The following is a 6,641-nucleotide window of genomic DNA, read 5'->3' on the forward strand; positions in this document are numbered from 1 at the left end:
GCTAGGCGCTGTGAGTGTATCAGCCATTAGGCTGCTGGGTTCAGGATTGAGGAGGCGAGTCAGGAGTGAAGTAAAGGCAGATTTACTTACAGCTTAGCATACAGCAGTTAACAGAAAGTACAGTAATAAAGAGCTAATAGTGAATGATAACAACAGATAGACAGAATGACAAAGAGTTCCCACATGGGGTTGGCAGTCCCTCTGTGCCAGGTGCATGCCAAGTTGTTCTAGCAAAGTCAGGTGTCCCCAATCAACACTGTCCGAGGGGTCACTGGGAAGGTCCCTTGGTCAGGATCCGGTCCTCACTCACACTGGGAGTCCAGAGTCCAGGCTTGGTACAGCGATGGTCCTTCTGTCCCGTCCTTCTAATTGGTCACTTGACATGCACATTCCTTTATGCCTTATCTTATGCTAATCTGTTGGCTTTAGAGCCACTCACAATCTTGCCCTATAGCTGTTACCCTATGGGATCAAAAGGTGTTAGAAATGATCATGAAAGGTTACCTTCCAAACTTGGGTTCACCCAATAAGCAAATTACACCACATTACTTTGAGGTTTGAAATTAGCATTACCTGCCCAAGTTCAACCCCTTAGTTTTTTTATTCCTTGGATCCCTAGGAATGTGCTAATTATATTAGGTGGTCAGATCTTGTTAAAGCTGACCTTTGAAAAACTGTTAGATCAGCTAATCTTGTAGTTTGCTAATTTTTTGGGGCCCATGATCAGTGCAAACAGTTAGATTCAACACTTCGGTTAAATTGTGACAGACAAATTCCACTTGTAGGTTGAAAACTTGCAAGCTTTGCCTTAGCTAATCTTAATTGCTAAACAATTGCCTGGATGTCTCCAAGAGCATATATTTATTGTAACCCCTCTGGTTCTGGCTGCCACACCTGGGGTCCCCCTGCAGCTGATTGCTGAGCTGGAGGAACACGGGGGGGGCAGCATGCTTGGTGGCATACCTGGAAGTGGATGTACTTCTGGTCCACTTCCGGGTTTGCCATCGAGTACGCAGGCCCCCTACCCCATGCTCCTGTGAGATGCTCCAGGTGCCCCACCATTGCAGCAGTCACGAACCATGCCTAGTACCTTGAAGTATGTAGAAAAAACATTTAAAGCTATGCCTATGACAGAATCGTTGATTCTCCAAATTGGCATTGAATCTTCAGATTCAAATTTGGCTGAATTGAATTGGGGACAGTGATCTGGATCAACTAATTGAATCACTGTCCCTGATTCGGGCTGAATTTGAATGTGGCCTGTTTCGCACACCCCTACTGTTCAGTACAGTTGTTTGTCAGTGCTCCCTTGTCCTTCTGGACCTATCTCCAGCTTCTTGTTTTATACATAGTGTGAACTGTCTGAGGTAAGGACCTGTTCTGAGTTTGTACGGTACCTAACAAAGTGGCTCCTGGCTATGTCTAGTGCTTCAAGGTACTATAGTGATAAAAATAGTGTTTTCCCTGTGGTGTACCAACAGCATTCTGTAATTGTGCGACATTGTTGTGGCTACTGGTATAGGACATGTAATACACGTGGCTTGGTGCAGTGCTAGGAGGACAAATGTGAAGTGCTGTTCTTGTACAAATTAATAATTAAATACAGACTCTTTTCAGAAGAAGTAATTGGATAATCATGCTTTTTACTGTTTTTTAAATTAACTCCCAAGACATTTTTATGCCTTGCTATATTCTTTCCTGGCTTTCTCTATGGCATTGGTACAGAAATTTTGTTTCCCTTTTCTTTTAATACTTTATTTTTTTTGGTTCACAGAACTAAAAGAAATTGTATTTGTCATCCAGAGTCAAAGTAATTATTTTCATTCCAAGAGAGCAGAAGATCTAAAGCAAAATATTTTAAATCAGGCTGCAGATCTTGGAAAGGTATGTGCAGATAATATAGACTTCATGTTTCTCGTCTTTTCATAAACATTTGACTAACAATGTTTGCTGTTGTTCCTGTTTTAATCCATTTTATTTCTTTTGTTAAACTGTATCAGAGTACATATATTTCATCTTCACTTTCTGAAGGAATTACTTAAATAAGGATTTCGCCGACTGCATACCAAATGGGATATCCTTCTTAAATTCCACACTGTTCTAAGTTATGTGCGTTTGTGTGCAAACACAACTGTTTTTGTGAGTATGGAATTTAATTTTGAAGTAATGAAAGGGAAACAGCTTTTTTAAGTACCGCAGTATCCAAAATTATCTTAACTTTAACACAGTAGTGATGATATTTTGACTAGTTATTAAACTTTTAAATTCTTTGTATTTTCTTACAAAGTGGATGAATCAGGTAGGTAATATTTGGGATCATTTTCTTAAGCATACTTTAGTGTTTTGATTTGAGCATCTTCATTTTTTAGAAGTTTTACTGCACAGCTGTATTATGATGGATTTAGAATGAACATTCCAGTCTGAACATTGACTTACACAGTCTTAGCTGAGAACTAGGATTGATTTTTGATTTTTAATGCTTTCATTTGTGCAAAGGGCTTAAAGTTGCTTTTAAATCATCTGGACTTTTTAAAAAGATATAAAATGAAATTCTGAAATAACATTGTAGGGTTTATTGGTTTGAGCTTTGATATTCCGAAACAGGTCTGAAAGATTTTTTAAAAAATGCAGCATTCACTAAGTTTCTGTGGTTCTTGCCCTTCTATATACTTGAGCTGATCAGCACTGTGATAATTAAATATGTTCTAAATGCACTTCTGAGGTTTTGATCCTATGGTTAGATCTATACTGGTAGCCTGTGCCCCTCTGTGATTCCTTCTTATGTTCTGAGGAGTCTTGCAGTGTTGTTGCTTATTCGTCTGCGTGGGACAAAGCCCTGTCCATTAAAATGGGCTCTGGTAAATGTTCACACTCCCGAATACCAGCAGTTGGAAGCCAGCAAAGTAAAAAATGGAAATGTAGATGTGTTCATTGGGGAAAACATAGGAAAACTGGTTTAGAGGATGGGGTAACTTTTATTTTTGAGTGGCAGTAGACTGGTTGCTGAGAGCACTTCTCTCTTGTGAATGAATGAATGTGACTTTGCAAATAAACTTCAGATTATTTTAATTAAAAGGATTTGTTGATCCTCCACGAAAATGGGAACATTTTGGGTGGTAAATAACAGCACACATGGAAGGTTAGTAAAGGCAGTGATTGAAGTCATATCAATCTGAAGATTTTGGCCCAGAATCCAGGGTCGGGGGAAAATGCAATAAAATACAGAAGAAAATGAGTCCAGTCAACTTGTTCTTTGTGTGCCTTGCCTTTTTTCTTTTCCAAGCCTCATTTTCAAATGTCTGGCCCCAGACTGTTTTGAATAAGACTGATAGTACTGGTTATTGTGAGGGAAAACTTAAATCCCTGTGCACAACATTTTGTAATTGACATTTTTCATTCTGAAGCATGCGTACAGATCACACTTTCTGATCACACTGGAGTTAACTTCTCAAAATACATGTTACATATTTACTAACTAGTTAGTCTATATTAAAATTAAATGCAAGAGGGAATTTTCTAACTTTCTAATCAAACTAGAATGCGTGTCTGTCTTGTTTTAAAATGTATTGAATCATACTCATATCCACTCTAAAATAAAATAAACTCCACTTCGAATTTGCTGTTTGTGTCCTATTTCGTGTGTGTGTATCTATCTATCTCTATCTACTTTAAATATTTTACATTTTAAAAATGTATTTCGTTCAACTCAGGTTACCACTAGAGGTCATTGTTGTTGCTATTGTTAATATGTAAATGCATATTATATAACTATAAAATATTTAGTGGTATTTTTTCCATGTTAAACAGTGGCTAATGCTTAGTGATGAGGAACATTTTTTTTTTTGTTTTTTTTTTTTGTTAAATCCCTATCAGTTTGTTTGGTATAGAATCTAATGATCAGATCTTAAATTCATCCCCCTGCCCATGCAACAGTGGGGAAAGCAGCAGCAATGGGACAGGTGCCCCTCTTGCCCAGTGCCCTCTCCCATCACTTCCTCTCCTTTCAGCTTTCTGCACAGTACCCTTCCCCTCCTCCCTTTGCAGCCTCTGCTCCCTCCCAGGTCACTGAGCACATGGAAGCACAGTCCTGCCCAGGCATTTTATTTAGCATCTTGGGGCTGGAGCTGCTCCCTTTACACTTTTATTTACACTACAAGTGATTTCTAATATATAAGCACTAAGCATATAAAAAAAAGTATTTTGGTGGCAAATACAGTTCACCAACTATATCCCAGCCTCTCTCTTTTCACCTTTGCCTTTCTGTTCTCAGATGATAATAATTGGATATTTGAATATCTCGAAAGCTTTCTAACAGAGACAGCCACAGTATATCTTTGTAGTACATGCACAGCCCATATACCCCGGGAGCTTTGATTATTTCACAGTTAAAAGCTGAAACCAAGATCTGCTTTTGCTTATTTTCCTGTGCATTGATTGCCTAGCTCACCTCCACATCATAATCCTCATACTTGTATTATGGTATACAAAACACAGCCACCAGTATTTTTCAGTCTGCTCTTGAAAACGTAGAAGGAACTAAATCTTGCCAGCCTTTGATTTAAAATCTGGCACCTTCTCAGAAATGCCAAGGGAAAAAGGATATCTAGATTGTAGCCGTATTAGTTTAGAGGAAAAAGCTCTCCGGATTGGTGCCACCGCCCCCACGACAGCGTCCGGCTGCCAAAGAGGGTAAGTTTCCCCTCAGTGTCCTTGTCGGGGGGAGCGGGCGCCCCTGAGTCAGAGGTAAGGTGATCTCAAATCTTTTAAGGGTAGGAGTGTCGGCTATATGCCCTGAGTACGGTGCTTCTCAGACACCAAATTAATTGTTTGTTTTATGATGTGCCAGTCTGAGTGCGGCGATTCTCAGACTCTTGGTTACCTGTGTCTCTGTCTGTCTGTCTGTGTCTTAGACCTGTCTTCTCCCGGTTCCTCAATCTGGTGACACAGGCAACCGTAGAGCGTTGTCTGTCTGACCCTTTTGGGCCGGGAAAGCTGTGTGGCGCAATTTTTGTCTCCATTCATGCACAGAGGAACCGATTTCTAATCTTATCTCTTCTCTTTGATAAGTCCCCTTTCCTGTTTGGGGCACTGGTCAGGTCTGGTTTATAAGTCGACTCTGGTATTCTGGTTTAAAAGGCAAAGGGGTACCCAGCCAAGGGAGACAGGATGGGACAGACGGGGTCAGTCCCTGTCCTACCAGAAAGTCCCCTTGGAATTGTCCTTTCTGGTTGAACTAAAATCCCGGGAACTGGTCAGGTTAAAAAGCTTAAATTGATCCAGCTATCTACAGCTGTCTGGCCTGGATACACTTACGAGAATCCTAGCCGACAGTGGCCCAGTCTTGGTAGTTTTAACCGAGAAACCCTGAGGTACCTCAGAGGATTTCTGGCAGATCCTCACCCCCCATCAGATGAATCACTGGTATGTCTGGGCAAACACTACTTGCGAGTTAGAAAAAGGTTGCTTAAACTCCTCTAAAAAAGAAACCCAACACCTGGCTCCGCTCCAGGTTAACCCTAAAAGCCCCTCTGAAACTCTGCCACCTCCATATGCTCCAGCTGCCCTTAAGTCAGAGGAAAATGAGTGGTGTCCAGCAGGACCACCACCACTCCCGGCGCCAGTCACACCCCCGACCCCTGCAGCCACCGCTTCAAGTGAACGTTCCTCCGACAATAAAACAGAAAGTTCTTACCCTGTGTCGACACATACACGAAAAGTCAAACAAAGAAACAGCTGCCTGCTCGTTTAGCTCCCCTGCGTCAGTACCCTGTTGCCATACAGGAAGGAATCCAATATCCATATACACACGTCCCATTCAATCCTCAAGACCTTGTCCTGTGGCAAACTAACACCCCCAAGTTTAAAGACGACCCGGAATCAGTGAGATGCAGAATAGAAACCCTAATCAACACCCCCAACCCTACATGGACAGATATGAATCAGCTTTTAGGTGCTTTTCTCAGTAAAAAGGAGAAAGCAGAAATTATAAATCAAGGAAATCAGTGGGTGTCAGAAGACGCACAGAATAGAACTAATTGGCCGGTCCAAGATCCTGGATGGGATCCAAATGCTGAGGGCAGCAATAATCTGTTGCGCTTGCAACGTGCCCGACAATCCCTTTTAAAAAGGCTGAAAAGAACGAGCAAAAAAAAAAAGAGCAGACTGGACCAAAGTCCAGGCTATTAAACAAGGACCAAATGAACACCCGAGCGATTACTGTCAAAGGCTCCTGAGTACTATGAATAGACACAGTGATTTCGACCCCAGCAGCCTTGCTAATCAAATGATAGTAAGTTCTGCTTTTGTTAGTCAAGCAACTGATGATATATAAAAAAAAAAAAAAATACATCACTAAGCACCACCCTGATTAAACCACCAAAACACTTCCCCAGCTAGTCGATCTAGCTTCCTATGTCTTTAACTGATGCCCTGAGGTCCAGAAGCAAGAAAAATTAAAACTGAAGCAAAAGGAAGTGAATATGTTAGCAGCTGCCCTCATTCAACACTTCCAAGCACCCCACCCCCCACCCCCCCGGCAAGGCTACGACCATGGCTGAGGGAGAGGGCGGGAACAAAACAAACCCCGTACTAAGTCTTCCCAACTCTTCCACTGCAAACACTAATGGCTCTTTCTGCTTGCC

General features: G+C 41.5%; 1 protein-coding gene across 1 annotated transcript in view; it reads left to right on the forward strand.

Annotated features, from left to right (window-relative positions):
* Positions 1–6,641, forward strand: part of B3GLCT (beta 3-glucosyltransferase) — a 222,974-nt gene that overhangs the window by 22,113 nt on the left and 194,220 nt on the right. Inside the window, 1 exon segment of the mRNA XM_019524937.1 lies at positions 1,775–1,884. The gene's annotated coding sequence lies outside the window, so the exon portion shown is untranslated.

This window comes from Gavialis gangeticus, unplaced genomic scaffold (assembly GCF_001723915.1).
Source record: "Gavialis gangeticus isolate Ggan-Ray unplaced genomic scaffold, GavGan_comp1, whole genome shotgun sequence".
NCBI classification, from domain to species: Eukaryota; Metazoa; Chordata; order Crocodylia; family Gavialidae; genus Gavialis; species Gavialis gangeticus.